This window comes from Artemia franciscana, chromosome 2 (genome assembly GCF_032884065.1).
Source record: "Artemia franciscana chromosome 2, ASM3288406v1, whole genome shotgun sequence".
Classification (NCBI taxonomy): Eukaryota; Metazoa; Arthropoda; class Branchiopoda; order Anostraca; family Artemiidae; genus Artemia; species Artemia franciscana.
Window position 1 is genome coordinate 54,836,536 of NC_088864.1, and position 17,260 is coordinate 54,853,795.

At 34.4% G+C, this 17,260-nt stretch overlaps 1 protein-coding gene across 2 annotated transcripts in view; it reads left to right on the forward strand.

Moving 5' to 3' along the window:
* Positions 1 to 17,260, forward strand: part of LOC136043753 (suppressor of lurcher protein 1-like) — an 840,975-nt gene that overhangs the window by 776,659 nt on the left and 47,056 nt on the right. The gene's annotated exons all lie outside the window — the stretch shown is intronic.

Sequence of the window (17,260 nt, forward strand, 5' to 3'; positions counted from 1 at the left end):
AAGTGATATATTCAATGAGGATTTGATGTGGCATCAATGACTGTTTCTTGAAAATGTATCAACTAGTTTTCTTCCAAAACACCACATCTCGTTCTGCCTCCGTTTCTGATGTCTACAAGACAAAACATACGCACAAAGATCAGTTGAAAATAGCTTCTTATAGAAGGTCAAGGGATCTTATAGTATATGATTCAATGTAACAACGAACATATTTGAACCGTTTGTTAAACTTCGTTGATGTTTAGTTTCCTTCATGTTCTAAATACTCCTCTGTTTGTATGACCCATGAATATGTCTATTGTTTTATCAATCTAAATTTTTTTAAAAGGTTAAGAAATGTAACATTCAGCATTAAATTTTCTTTTTATTTTAGTCTTCAGACATAGATTATTTTTGGCGTTAAATTCTTGTACACCAGATTTTCGGTGACTTATGTTTTTTAGATGGCACGTACAGACACATACGTGTGAAGAAGGTTCAATTTCCCAAGACTTTGGATCCTATCTCCCCGAAATATAAAAGAAATATCGGCATATCATGATTATCTCTTAATTTTCACATAGTTCGACTGTTCGGAATATTTCTAATCCAGTACTTCATTTTGACATCCAAATGAGCGTCAATAAACGAGAAAAAGTGTGAAACGGGAAATTTTTTTTTTTTAAACTTCTGCTCTTAAGCACAAAACTGGCAATATGCTTCCACAAGAAGTCAAATAGTTTAACCTGCAATGTCTTATTTATTGATTCCTCATGATTGCCAGAGCATGTATATCCAAGGAACTACCACTTTTAGCTATTTGGCGGCGCAAGGCATATTATGATTCTTAGACGTGCTTAACCGAGTTAGCTTGTTAAGGGGGTCACGCCTATCCAAAGCAACTTGCCGTCTTTCCCATGTTAAGTATTTTTTAGTTTCTATTAATAAATACTTGAGGGATATTGTCGGTCTTTCTGTTGTTTTTCAAAAGAGAAATAGACGAATGTTTTAAATGGAGAAAACTCTAAAGGCAACATATATTTCCACTGAATAAAGCCCAAAACCTATTTTAGGTTTGCTTTATAAACTGCTGTGTTCCATATTCCTATAAATAACACCAAAAAATAGAGCAAAAAATATTCTTTAAAGTAAATGGAAATCTTATTACACAATTATGTGATTAATGAACGCAGTCCCTTTGAATATTCCGCATACCTGCTCAAATATTTAGAAAACAACCGACAAAGAGTCTTGGTATCTGTCAAATTAATGCAGGTCTTAACACATCAACTGAGGAAAGGGGTATTCCACTTGGCACCGGACAAACATGGTTTTGCCGCTAAGGAACAAGTTCGAAGATATTCGATGATTTGCAAAGAGCAATCACAGTTTGTTTATAGCGCGTGATCAAACGACAAAAACAGTGAAATAATAGGCCTTTGGAAAGAGAGGAATAAGTGAGGTTTGAGAGAAGAATAGCGACTATGATCTAGAGGGGGGAGGATGAGGAAAGGTCTGTATCACTATGCGGAATAAATTCTGCTCGTTTTGGGGTTAAATATAACGCTTTACTTTGATAATGACCGCACAAACCAGAAATATTCCCGGAAATCAAGAGGGAATAAATACTATTTTTAAATTATTGATGCGTTTTTTAAAGTTTTGTGTCCCCCTCCAAAAAAAACAAAAAAAATAAACCCCCTTAAATACAATTCCTGGATACGGCCCTGAGGATTAAACATAAATTTCTACTTCCTCCCTCCCCTCATCTCTCCCTTAGAACTTTTCCATCTTGTGAAAAGGCAGTCTAGGATGTAAAATGTCCGTTGACTGTATCTGACTAAATATGACAAAATGGATGGAAATTCGAAAATATTCTATCTATAAAAGCAAAGTGAAATAAGACTTAAAAAGCTCACAACTACTACTACCAAGTTCAAATATATTTAGAGTGTTCAGACATAGAAACTGCATATTTTACAGTTTTTTGGGGGAAAGGGGAAATACTTATTGAAAAGATTATCAGGGATCAACAATTTTGCTTCCAAACTTTGTTAGGAACTTTGGTTTGAGAGGGCGTGTATATAAAAGTATGTAAAAAGTGTACTTTTCTTTTACCTATGCTTAATAGGTAATTACCCTTGTTGTCTTCCAGGGGTGTTAATTCATTAGAATGTAAGGGCGTATATATACTTTAGGTGTAAATAAGACAAAATATACTTTTATTAAATCTAAGGGGATAGTTTCGTTTTTTCTTTCCAACAGCAATACCAAAAAAAAGTTTTTCTTAATGAAAATGCCAAAAAAAACGACATATTTTAAAATCAAGAGATACAAGATTTCAGAGAGGGGAGATGCTCCTCTCCTGAATAAAAACCTGTTTCCCATATAGATTTTAATTTTCTATAATTTTCACCTTACTTACTGCGGATTGAGGTTTTTTCTATGGATTTTGTATTGATCTATGGTAGCCTTTGCTTTAGGATGGCGAGTATATAAAAAAATATGAGAAGTATACTTTTTTAAATGTGCTATTTATATTGGATTTTCTCGTTGGGGCGTCCATAGGTGGAGTAGTTTTGATGTTCCTGTGCAATCCTCGAAAAAAGGTTTGTTCAAAGAGGATGTAAAAGTTAATCTTCGGAAGAGTAACGAAATATCTAGAAGGGAAAATTGCTCCCCCACCCTATAATTGACAGTCCTGTTTTTCAAATAGATATAATTTTTACTTCACTAATTGCAGACATAAATTTAATTAGCGTATGCCAATAACCTTGTTGGCTGAGGACAGAAAGTGCCATGTGTTAAAATTTATTGATTCTATGCGGATAAGAAAAAGGTGAATAACAGCTTCAGTCTTGTACTCAAATAAAATAAAACAAGTTTTTTCAGCTTAAAGTAATGAGCAACATTAAAACTAAAAAACAACAACAGAAATTATAACATATATGATGGGAGTCGCCCCCTCCTCAACACCTCGCTCTTTACGCTAAATTTTTAAGTACTTTTAAAAAAGTTTCTTATTGTTGTAATAAAACGATCCTTGTGTTTCAGAAGTCGTTTTTAAAGAATTGGGCACAAAATTTTAAATTTGTCCTAAGGGTTTTGAGGAGGGAAAACCCCTCCTCAAAAGTGAAATCTCCCCATTCACTCTTCAATATTCAAATCTCGTGCTGTTTGTTAAAACGAGTTAAACAATTCTGTTAAATGCTGCTAGTTGTAGATGGACTATAATTTTTATACTGGAGCTGTTTCCACAAGATCTACTACGAAATTATAATCACTTCTATAGCATGCATGTGCCTGTCAAGGGACGTATCTGAGCAGGGATTGTTTTGAGATGATCTCAATAATAACAACAGAAATCTTATTTAATAATTCAGAAACACTTAGAACTTCTCTCCCGTATACGTGCATGTGCCTGTAATACCGCATTTTCAAAGTCATAAACAAAAATGTTTGCTTTGGCCCCTCCCCCGAAAAATACATCCTGTTAAACTCTCCAAAAAGCTACCTCCCATGGCAAAATATTCATCCCCAGAGAACCCCTCCCCTAAAAAGGTCACCCCGACAATTTCCCTCAAGGAAACACCCTCAGGCATGCTTGATATGTTTAACCTGTCTTTCACCGAGTTTAATATTTTTGGCATTTGCTGAATCTCCTGTTGAAGAAAAACAACATGAGAGTGTCGGTCTCAGATGAAAGTTTCCAGTTATTGATAAATTCACTTAGCTCACAAATAATATTTGCACTTCTCTAAAAGAAAAAGGAATGTAAAAAGTAAACAAAAAAATGTCCTGGATTTTTTCCCCTTGCTTAAAAGCAATTTTTATTTAATTACCTTACTGAGCCCCATTATATTTCAGCAGAGTGTGATCGGTGTGAGAGGTACCATATTTTTTTAAGTGCAGGGGTTCTGCAAGATCTTAATCCGGCATCACTACCTGGGGAATATAAATTGGTCTATTAAGTCCTGAGGAAGCACATCAGCAGTTTTTGTTACACGTGTCTAGAAAATAATAATGTCAAAGAATTTATTATGCTTATTCGTAAGTCAAAAGCCGTTACTCACTTACATTTGATCAAAAAGACTAAAAAACAAGATTTGTCTGAAAAAGAGAAAATAAAATGTCCACGTATTATTTATTTATTTATTAATACATCAAATGGTAAGCAATAATGCTTGTCGCTATAGACACAAAACAAAAATAAACTAATTAGCAACACTAGCAACACTTATGAATATTAGAAAAAGATATGTTAGAAAAAAGAACAACTTATGTACAAAACTCATGAACTCAAACAAAAACTCATAACCAAAAGATCAACTTAAAACTAAACATCAAAAACGTCCAAATAGAAAGGTGTCTCCACTAAAAAACGTTTGAATATCTGCACATTCACATATTCAACGACTTCAACGGGTAGATTATTTCAAGGTGAAACGACCCTACTAGAAAATGAACATTGCCCTATTTTCTCATTTGATTTTGGGGGGTACAGCTTGTAATCATTTTGACGGTTTGTGTGATAGTGACTGTAATTGAAAAACGAATCAAAATCTAGGTCATCTATACATTTAATAATATGCGACACGCTTATAAGGTCACTACGACGCCGTCTGAAATTTAATGACGGAATACCAAGCCTAGAGAGTCGCTCTTTGTAGGGAAGATGCTGAAGGTAAGGAATCATTCTTGACGCCCTTCTTTGTACCTTTTCTACGTCAAGCTCATCCATTACATTTAATTACATTTATTACATTTAATTTAATTACATTTAAGACGGAAGTGTTATACTCGAGAAGTGGGTGAACAAGAGACTTGTAAAGCAAAAGGGAATTTTGAATATTGAATTTTCTGAAACTTCTCTTCAAAGACGATAGACGGTAGTTCGCATTTCTCACGATTGCTGAAATATGCTTATCAAATTTTAGTTGGGTATCAAAATAGATACCAAGGTCTCGCACCATTTCTTCAAAAGGGACATTTGTACCCGACAAAAGATGCGTGTAATTGGGAGGTATCCTATGATCATAATGTAAAACAACACACTTAGACGGATTTATAAACATGGAATTAGACTTACACCAATGAGTCAGGGAATCCAGGTCCTCTTGCACAAGTTGTACCTCTGTTAGATTTATTTTTATGGGTAAGTAGACTTTCACGTCGTCGGTAAACAGCTTTAGAAATGAGTGATGGATTAAAGAGGGTAAATCATTCACAAATAAACAGAATAAAACAGGTCCTAGGCAACTGCCCTGGGGCACCCCACTTAGTACTTCAATTGGAAATTGAGAACATTTGTACCCCAAGAACATTTGAGTACGCTCCTATAGATAATCACCTAGGAATGAATCCGTTCTCGGTCCTAGGTTATACATAACACATTTACAAAGAAGTAAGGGTATCGAAACCTTATCAAAGGCCTTTGAAAGGTCAATATAAACACAATCAAATGGTATACCTAGGTCTGCAAAGCCCTGAAAGCCAGCAATTACCTCAAGAAGTTGGGTGTTACAAGATCATCGTTTTTGAAAACCATTTTGAGCAGGATTCCGAAGACTATTATCATCGAAGAACTTCTGAATTCGCTCTACGATCAATTTTTCCATCACTCTACAAAAAATAGATGTGTTTGAAATTGGTGGGTAATTTATAAAATTTGATTTGGAACCCTTTTTATGAAGGGGTTTTACTAATGCATTCTTCCTTTCAATATGAAAGTAAGTGGATCAGCAATTTCCCAAGCTATTTTTTTTATCGTTTCATTTGCAAATCTGTCTAGATCTGGTGATTTTGATGTGTTTAATTTCTCAAGAATATTAAATGCCTCAATTATTGAAAAATCCGAATCATTAGAGGGTAAAGTAGTTTCAGGGGGGCTATCGGTATTTCGAAATTATTGGTTTTGGCTTAACAAAAACAGAAGCAAAAGTCTCATTATGCAGGAACAATGCAGGAATAATGCACAAGGTGAGGGGTATTTTGTTGGAAGGGGTGAATTTAAAAAAAAGTAAAGATTGGCAAGTTATACCAAAAATTAAGAATTCAGGGTGAAAATTGTCTACCCCTAGATTTTGAAAAATACAATTTTTCAGTATTTTCGTTAAAAAATACCATTGTTCGGTATTTTCGTTAAAAACACCATTTTTCTTTATTTTCGTTAAAAAATACCATTTTTCGGTATTTTCGTTAAAAAATGCCTTCTTTGTGTTTTCATTTTATGGCGTTTTCACTGATTCCATTTATACGCAAATTTATATGACAGTTAGACAGATTTTTAACTACGGGATTTCTAAACTTTTCAAATGATTTAAGCTCGATTGAAGTCAACCTAAAGTTTAAAAGGATATTATTTTACGGCGAAGTATGTCTTCTAGTATTTACAGAAAACAAATTATGAGCTAATCGGTAAACTTTCTTGTAAAAGAAATCTGAGTTACAGAAGGAAACTCGGTATCTTAATTCACTTCGTCAAAATAACTATTGGGCAGAAATGTGCAGCTTAATTGAATCTCGTTCTATTGACTAAAAATATTTTTTTTAAATTATAGACAAGCAGCTCTAGACGTTAATAACACAGCTCAGACATTAAGACCGAATTGCCAGAGGAATAACTCGCACTTAATAATTCATCCGTCCCTTGGGGAACTTCTGGCTTAGGGAAAATAAGTTTCTGTCATCTCTGTTCCTTTGTCGCTCTCTCCCTTTTTCTCCTTCCATTCGCATCATATATGCAATCAAGCATATACTTAAAAATTCTTGGTAATTTGTCTTTCCGATCTTCATTGACACAATTCCTAGATGACCTGTCCCACTTTTTTCGTGATAACGATGTAATGCTTCCATGATCATCCAAATAATGATAGATATAAGGATCCATTAATTGATATAAAAATTGAACATTTTATCAGGTGCAGAAGCCACTTTGGGGAAAAGCGACCGCAAAATTTTTTGTCCAGTGAAAAGACAGGAGTGTGATGGTGTACGAAAGTATTGGTGTATGGTCACGTGAATTTCACTCAACTGAGAATTTGCTATCTCACTGAACGCTGCTGCCCTTACGAATGTACTGCAATCAGAACAAAGGCCTAACGGGGCTTTGGATTTTTACCTTAAAAAGTCCGCTTAGGAATCTTTAGGTGAAAGCTTTAGTGTGAGGGTTTGACAGACAGATAGTCAGTTTTTTTTATCTCGGCGAGTGAAAACTCTTTGCCTAAAGCAGGCACGTACGCAGGAATTTCGGGTGGGGGGGCCAAAACCTTCGAAACAGCAGATATAAAGTAGCACTTTTTTATAGTAACTAAATAAATGCAAAAAGCATGTATATCGGAAAATATAGATTAACTTTAATCAGTAGTACTCTAGCGGACGAGGGAAGGAGACTGAGGCCTCAAAAGTACGTTGTAGGCTCAAGTTATGTTCATAGCGATTTAGAACCAGTGATTAATCTATTATATCCACTGAAAGGGAAATTTTAGGGTTAATAGTGCAATATGGGTGCTGTGGGGGTAGTTCTTCTATTGCAAAAACGTCTTTTAATGAAAAATAATAGTTTCCAAAATTGATTCATTAAGAGCTGTACTTTATCCTGAAAACGCCATAATATCAAGGATAATTCGATTTTGCTGTGGAAAGCAAACTCTTTTTACAAAACAAAATAACAGTACAATCGCTAATTACTTCAAAGAGGGTAAAAATTAGACAGAAAATGGGTTAATAATTGGGAAGTGACTTGATTAGATAATTGCATGCTGTAAAATCCCAGGAAAAGCTTCATACATGTATCTAGATTCTTAAAAAATGTCCTACTTTTGCCAGAAATCCCAAGAAACCATGGGGAAATTAAACATTTCGATTTTTTTTTGGGGGGGGGCAGGCCCGAAGGCCCCTCCCCCTGCGTACGTGCCAGGCCTAAATCTATATTTCATTTCAAAGGTGCGGAGGATCTGACTTGCTTCTACGCCAAAAAGTATCTCTACTTCAGCCTAATAGGCAAAAAACTTTTATTAAAACCTTAGTTTGCCGCCGCGATCTGGTCAGTCATAAACCACTTTTTTTTTACTCCAATAAGCACTACCGACAATAGCCATGATTGTAGTTTATCACTAAAGACAAGGCAATGATAATTATAAGAGGTTAACTTTGGGTGGCAAAATTTCAAATTCCCCACTCCAGAACCACGTCACTAAATTGCCTTGCGCTAAAATGGAGAAAGAAAAATAGAGCCATGAGCCATGAATAGTTATAAGAGGTTACTTGGATGGCATTGTTTCAAATTCCCCGCTGCAGAACCACGTCACTAAATTACCTTGCGCTAAAATGGCGAAAGAAAAGAAGGGAAGAATTATACATCGCTCCCTACTACAGTTCGGTGCCACGAACTGTTTGATTCTGGCATATCTTTATCTTTACCATAAATCCAGAAAAGCAATCGAAGTGATAATAAGCACCAGCAGGTTGAAAAGCTTTCTTGGCTACCATTATAGAAAATATATAACTGCAAATTAGTCTGCAATAATCCTAAGCGTAGATCCCTTACTGCCAACAAAGATATACTCTTACCTATAGCTAAGACTGCATATTTGGATCAATCTTGTTTTCAATTAAATTAAAAAAAACAAGTTTTTCAACTGCAAGTAAGGAGTGACATTAAGACTTAAAACGAACAGAAATTATTTCTTATATGAAAGGGGTTGTCACTTCCTCAACGCCTCGCTCTTTACGCTAAAGTTTGACTCTTTCTCACAACTCTACTTTTTAAAACAATAAAAAACTTTTGCGCAAGAGTGAGGCGTTGAGGAGTTTACAACCCCTTTCATATAAGAAATAATTTCTGTTTTAATGTCTATAAGTTTTAATGTCGCTCCTTACTTGCAATTAAAAAACTTGTTTTTCTTAACTTAGTTTCTGAACATTTTTTAATTAATGCATGTTTTGATTTTGGCACAATGCGCATGAATAATTAAAACGAAATTTTGCATGTTAATTTTTTTCGGCTATATGGCTTTTTCGTAGCTTTGATCGGACTATTTTAATTAAAGAAAAGGGATAAAAATAGCGACGAAGACCACACTGCCTTTCCATAACAAACAAATACAACGTAGAGACAATAGGGAAAAATTTTTTCAAGACAGTGGAAATTATTTATGTATAATTAATTATTATGTCGAAATTAATCTCAAAATAAATAATAATATTTCTTTGAACAGGGACTTGGGGGAATACTCACTAAATTCTTTATACTCAAATTTAATTAAAAATGATCTAACAAAATATTTTACTAAACCGATTTATAATAGTACTGAACCAACTACGAAAAGGCCTTTGAAACAGGCTGCTAAACAAGCAAGATTAGCTTTAAGAAATTGCATCTAATCATTTTATTCTCTTTAGTTTGAATGAGCTTATATTCTCATTTCATTCTTTTCGCCACTCCTGGTTGAACTTCGTTGAAGTAAGGATGCTAGGGCTATTTAAAAAAAAAAGTTTTAAAAAGTGTTTTTAATTATTCAGTTTTAATCCTCACAATTTGATGTAAGTTCTTTTATATATATATATACATACTTTCTCTCTTATTCTTGTATTGTGCTGAATACGGCCCTTGGACATAGGGCCGAAATATCTACATAAATAATTTCCACTGTCTTGAAAAAATAGTTTTTCCCTATTGTCTCTACGTTGTATTTGTTTGTTAAGAAAAGGGATGGGGGAGGAGGCTTAGTTGCACTTCAATTCTTGGTTACTTAAAAGGCAACTAGGACTTTTCATTTTTTATGAACGTTTTTATGAGTAATAAATATATCTAACTTACAAATTAACTTGCGTAACGAAATTCTATATTTGTATATTTTTATTACGTATCATGCTCTTTAAACTAAAGCTTCAATTTGGTCCCAGTTCTTTAAGAATGACCCCTGAATCACTAAGGACGTAGAATAAATAGGTTGAATTACTAAAAATACCTTAGCGTAAAGAGTGAGGTATTGTGGAGGAGAAGAACCCCCTTATATACGTAATAATTTCTGTTCGTCTTAGGTTTTAATGCTGCTCCTAACTTCTACCTGAAAAAACTTTTTTTTTATTTATTTTCTATTGTTTTTTGTTTTTTTTTAATAATGCTAGAACATTTTGCGGCCCCTTCATGGAAATTTTCTTCCCTCATGATAAATTCTTCCATGGAAAGATCCTCCCACGTAACCTCCTCCCCCGGCCCCCTTCTAACGTGGAAAACTCCCCCTGAAAATGTCTGTACACGTCCCAAAAACCAAACTTGCACAACTTGCAGCCCCTCCCCCAAGGACTGTAGGGGATTAAGTCGTCCCGAAAGACATAATAATTAGGTTTTTATACTATGCTGAACAAAATGGCTATCTCAAAATTTTGACCCAGTGACTTTGGAAAAAAATGAGCGTGGGAGGGGGCCTAGGTGCCCTCCAGTTTTTCGGCCACTTAGAAAGGGCACTAGAACTTTTAATTTTCGTTAGAACGAGCCCTCTCGCGACATTCTAGGACCACTGGTTCGATTCGATCACCCCTGGGGAAAAGAAAAAAAAAAAAAAAAACAAATAGATACGCATCCGTGATCTTTCTTCTGGGAAAAAATACAAAATTCCACATTTTGCAGATAGGAGCTTGAAACTTCTACAGTAGGGTTCTCTGATACGCTGAATCTGATGGTGTGATTTTTATTAAGATTCTTTTACTTTTAGTGGGTATTTCCTCCTATTTTCTAAGATAAGGCAAATTTTTTCAGGCTCGTAACTTTTGATGGGTAAAACTAAACTTAACGAAACTTTTATATTTAGAATCAGCGACGAACTGTTTGATTACCTCTAAACGGTTCTGGCACATGTTTTAGGGAAAAGAGTACTTTCATCTTCCTATTGGATGCAAATACTTGATAGAAGGTGAACCTGAATTATCTCAATTGTTGGCTTCAAGATGTTTTTTACTTCAAATATCCTTGGGAGGGGGAAGATTAGAACTTAGATAGGATTTATATATAGTATTTTGACATTCAAATATTTTTTCTTTTCTTTTTAAATTGAAAATTACAAGAGAGGAACAATGGACCTTTTCTTAAGGAAAAGCAATCGCCCTTTTATATCGACAATTGCAACACACGAAAGAAATATTATAGTGCCTTTCCCCCTCCCCCTCCCAAAAGATTGATTCGAGCTAAAGAACTAAATGGAAATTCTCGAAAATTCGAAAAAATAGTCAATAATCAGGCAGAATAGAAAAGGGGCAAGAATGAAAATAAAGAATATCAAAACAGAGTATAAATTGTGCAAAAGAAATAAGAAAAGAAGTGTGGAAAACTCTTTATTAAACCTTTTCGATAGAAACAAAAGACGGCATAAAACTTCGATTATACCTATTCATTTTGCGATGAACGGGAGTCACATCCCTTTGTTTTTCTCCATTAGAAGGCTAATTTGCATTTGGGTGTGAGAGGTGAAAGGAATAGTTCCTGGGTCATGGAATTAATGGAAGTGTTTCAGTCCACGTCATCGGGTAGGTATGCGCAATATACAATTGAAATCGGAAGTTTTCCTCTTTTAAAGAGTCAAAAGTGACTGGAGCACAGCCAGCCCTCACCCATGCCCTTTTTCTCATCCGATCAAAATTTTGAGACAGTTATTTTGTTCAAAATAGTCCAAAGATCAAATAACTATGCTCATGGAGTTGACAATATCCCCACAGCCCCTGGTATAAAGGCTGTTAGCTCTACAAGATGTCCATTGTTAACATGTAAGGTCTTTTATTGAGAAAATAGGGTATGTTTGATCCTGGGTCTTCAAAAAAGGTTAGGGTATTAAGGTGAAACTTTCAAAGTATTTTGAAGAGATTCTAAAGGGGGATTGGAGGGCATACAACACCCTTTCCTTGCCCTTTTTAGATACCCCCTCTGCTTAACAATGATCTAAATTTTAAATTACCATTTCTTTCCAAAAAAGTGTATAGCTATGTCTCCAAGGATGGCATGCCCCCCAGAGCCCCAGGCAAAGATTGTGTATCCAGTTTATTACAAGTATTCAGTTTAGCAATCGCTTACATGCAGTACTTACTATTAAGAAAAGGGTAAATATTTGATCATACGTGTATCCAGAAAGGCTAAGGGCATCAAGGTGAAACTTTGGGGAATGTTGAGGGGTGTGTTGAACTAAATAAAAAGCAACTATGTGCTTCCAGTTTATCAAAAATAGGATATACAATACCGTAACAACGGTAGAGGGTATTAAGTTGATACTTTCAGGACAAGCTGAGGGGGATAGAAAGTGGCTGAAAGGCTGTCAGCCCAAATACCATGTCCCTTTTAGCTGCCCTGACTCAAAAACACATTAGATCAAAATTTTTAAGTAGCCATTTTATTTAAAATAGTCTAATGGTCAAATAACTATGCTATTAGGGATGACATAACCCCCACAGCTTTTGAGAGGGCTGCCAAAAACAATCAAAATGACTCTGCACATACTGGATGTCAAAAAGATGTATCATCAATATTCAAGGAACGTTTGAGGATATTAAGTTGAAACTTTAAGGGTTGTTGTAAGGGATGTTGAAGAGTAGTCAGAGGGCAGCAAGTCCTCTTCTTTGTACCTTTTGATGCCCCTCCCCTCAAAATTTATGAACATTTAAAAAAAAAGTCAAAAGGTCTAGTATGCGTTCCTCTGGGGATACTCCCCCTCAAAGTCCCAGAAGTATGAATTGTAAATTATGAAATTTTCTCTTTTTTTAAATGTAGAATATATTATTAGAAAAATGGGAATTGTCTGATTCTGAGGGGATTAAGTTTAAACTTCCTCGGGTTGAATAGTATATTTCCTGACGAAGTTTTTATGATAGATTTTAAAGTGAAAGCAATAATTTGAATAAATGATAGTACTTAAGGGAGAAATAAGAGTAAGTGGCAATCAAAAAAACATTCATGTCCGTTTGAGAGGAAGCAGAATCATTTTACCAAGTTTAATAAAATATTCCCTGATGATGTTTTTTAAATGAATTTTAAAGTAAAAGCAATGTTTTGAATAAACGATAGAATTTAAGGGATAAAAAATTATAAGTGACATGCAACAAAATCTTCATGTCGGTTTGAGAAGAAGCTGGATCATTTTACCAAGTTGAGTAATATATATCCTGATGAAGCTTTTTAAATAAATTTTAAAGTAAAAGCAATTTTTTGAATAAATGATAAAATTTAAGGGATAAATAAGAGTAAGTGACATTCAAAAAAATCTTCATGTCTGTTTGAGAAGAAGCTGGATCATTCTTACCAAGTTGAGTAATATATTTCCTGATGAAGTTTTTTTGTAAAAGCAATGTTTTGAATAAATGATAAAATTTAAGGGCACAATAAGAGTAAGTGACATTCAAAAATCTTCATGTCTGTTTGAGAAGAAGCTGGATCATTTACCAAATTGAATAATATATTTCCGGATGAAGTTTTTAAATGAATTTTAAGTAAAAGCAAAATTTTGAATAGATAATAATATTTAAGGGAAAAATAAGAGTGAGAGACATAAAAAAAATATATTAATGTCTATTTGAGAAGAAGCTGGATCATTTTACCATGATCAATAACATATTTCCTGTTGAAGTTTTTTAAATGAATTTTAAATTAAACGCACTACTTTCAATAAATGATAATATTTAAGGGAGAAATAAGAGCTTCCTCGGGACTTGGCAGGTCAATTTATATTCCCCAGGTAATGGCTGAGACCATGGCCGGACTAAGGTCTTGCTAAACCCATGCACTTTAAAAATATGGTACCCCTCATACCGATCGTGCTCTATTGAAATATAATGGGGCTCAGTAAGGGACTTTTTTCAAACAGTTCGTGGTAGCGAACTATAAGTAAGGAGCGACCCGGATCAATAGTAACCGAAACTCTAAAAAACATAATTTTGATACCAATATATACATCAAAAGAATCAAATTTTTATGCTGATTTCGAACATTTAAGTTTAATCAAGTTTAGTTTTACTCGTAAAAAAGCTACGAGCCAGAGAAAATTTGCCTTATTGTGAAAAACGGGGGAAACATCCCCTAAGAGTCATAAAATCATGCCATCAGATTCAACGTATCAGAAAACCTTACTGTAGAGGTTTCAAGCTCTTATCTTCAAAAATGTGGAATCTTGTATTTTCTTTTTGTTTTTGCCAAAAGAAAGATCAAATATGTGTGTTTATTATTATTTTTTTTGCTGTTGTTTTTCCAGGGGGTGATCGTATCGACCCAGTGGTACTAGAATGTCATGTGAGGGCTCATTTTAACGGAAATTAAAAGTTCTAGTGTCCATTTTAAGTGACCAAAAAATTGGAGGGCAGCTAGGCCCCTTCCCACGCTGATGTTTTCCCAAAGTCACTGGATCAACATTTTGAGATAGCCATCTTGTTCAGCACAGTCGAAAAATCTAGTGTGCATTTCTTTGAGGACTACTTATGAACTTTGCCGATTGTTTACATATAGCATTGGTTATTGGGGATTATACTGACGTTTCCAGGGGAAATTTTTTCTGGTGGTAGGGGGCTGGGCGTTACATGAGAGGATATTTCTACGGAGGAATTTATCATTGGGGAAGAGAATTTCCATGAAGGGGTGCTGGATTTTCCAGCGTTTAAAAAAAAAACATGAGAAATTAAATTAAAAAAAAAAATTTTCAACTGAAAGTAAAGATCAACATTAAAAATTAAATCAAACAGAAATCATTACGTATATGATGAGGTTCTTCCCCTCCTCAATACCTCGCTCTTTACACTAAAGTATTTTTAGGAATTTCAGAAGAGCTATGTATTCTAATTAAACGGCCTTTATGATTCAGGGATCATTCTTAAAGAATTGGAACAAAATTCGAATTTTAGTGTAAAGAGCGAGGTACTGACAAGGGGGCTAATACGTAATAAAAATATACGAATATAGAAGCTCTTTACGTAAGTTAGTTTCTAAGTTATGTATATTTATTACTAATAAGAACGTTCTTAAATAAAATTAAAAGTTCTAGTGGCCTTTTTAACTAACAAAAAATTAAAGGGCAACTAGGCCTTCCCTCCGGCCCCTTTTTTTCTCAAAATCACTCGATCAAGACTTTGAGAAAGCCATTTAGCCAAAAAAAAGGTAAAATTAATATGCAAATTTCGTTTTAGTATCCATTTGCGATGAGCCAAAATCAAAGCCCTCATTAATTCTAAAACCTTCTGAAATTAAATAAAAAAAAAACAAGCTTTTTTTTAACTGAAAGTAAGGAGGGACATTAAAACTTAAAACGAACAGATATTATTCCGTATATGAAAGGGGTCGTCCCCCCTTCAACGCCCAGCTCTTTACGCTAAAGTTTTTATTGTTTTAAAAAGTAGAGTTGTAAGAAAGAGTCAAACTTTAGCGTAAAGAGTGGGGCGCTGAAGAGGGGACAGCCCCTTTCATATACGGAATAATTTCTGTTCGTTTTAAGTTTTAATGTTGCTCCTTACTTCCAGTTTAAAAAAACTTTTTTTATTTATTCTTTTAGAGAAGTGCAAATATCATTTGTGAGCTAAGTTAATTTATCAATAACTCGACACTTTCATCTGAGACTGACTCTCTGATGTTGTTGTTTCATAGGGCCAAAATTTATCACTTCAAAAGAAGATTCAGCAGATGCCAGAGCTATTAAACTCGGTAAAACACAGGTTAAACATATGAAGCATGCCTTGGGGAATTCCCCTAAGGGAAATTGTCGTGGTGAGTTTTTTAAGGGAAGGATTCTCTTGGGAGAATATTCTGCCCTGAAGAGTATCTTTCTAGAGAGTTTAGCATGAGGTATTTTCTGGGGGGGCATACGTCGGCCCTACAAAGGGTATCACCAGCAAGCAACCATTGCCAATAGTCACCAAAATACAAAAAAAAACTCAGGAAAACACCAAAAAATGGAATTTTTGAAACAAAATGTGCATCAAAAGAATGTATATTCTAAGGTGATACTAGTTATGTAAAAAATTAGATTATAATATACCCACAAAAAGTTATTAGCTTAAGTAAATTTCCATTATTTAAAAAAACGGGGGCACCGCCCCAAAAAGTAAGATAGAAAGTCATAGATGGTAACAAAATACTCTTGCATATGATTTGAAAGTCCCTAATTACAAAAATGCAGCGTTTTACATTTTTCGTGGCAAGGACATGATTTTTTTTTTCTTTTTTTCTATTAAGGAAGATTTTATTGAGCTATTTGGCATTAAATTTTGGTTTGTGTCTTATTCGAACGAACAAAGTGATTTTTTTAGTGCCTTTTTCAAAATCCAAAAAATATTATAGGGCAGCCAGCTGTAACTGCCGTCCGTTTTTTGTTCCCATCCCTCACCTTTGCCTAAGATTGTAGTGCATAAAAATTTTAAGACAACCAGTTTAATCAGGGAAGTCAAGATACAAAAGTAGTACACTTCTAGAGGTAGCATGGCTCATGAACCCCAGGGACAGGGTCCTAAAGCTGTGAAGATTTCACCATGTCGTGTTGAAGGAGTCATCAGTATATCTTTGGTTAAGGTTAAGCTTGTTATAGACTACACTGTCGACCTAAGGATCTCAAATTTATTTTGGCTGGTAATATTTTAGGTTTTACAGAAAAAAAAAATGGGAAAACGAAAAGAAATTATGCAAATGACTAATTTCGAATGAGGACGTTTGTCAGTGAATTGTATAGAAAGATGACAATTTCATACCCTTGTGGAGTCTGGATCTCACAAATGTTCTATAACTTCGTTATAAAGGAGTTGGTGGAATATGAGCCCCTTTTACAAAATTTTTAATCGAAGAGTGAGAGTTATTGCATCCACCCATGATTGAAGAACACTATTCCTTCTTTTCACTATATTCCCATGAATATGAAACTTAAGGGCTGCTTAAGGTGCAAAATAGTTGGCAAATAATGAAGACGCCCAGTGTCTCATAAGGGAAAAACTTGTGGAAAGACTGAATGTCAAAATACTTTTTTCAATGAGAAAGATATGATACGAAAACTGTGTATTCCAGAGGCAAGCTCCCTGGAATTTGTTAAATATGATATTTGAAATGAAATTTTTAGAACATTTTTTTTAGTGGACCTAAAGAGTGACAATAAAACTAGAAACGAACAATAACGAAATTTTGTTAAATGTATAAAAGTGGGAAAATGTGTCAAAGAAAAAACTTGTAGTTAACAAAATATCCTCTAAGAGACTAATCTCACGTAAAAGAAATAATTCACTTAGTTTTTTTCGGTTTCACTAGAATATTTGATTTCCTTTTCTAGCTTTG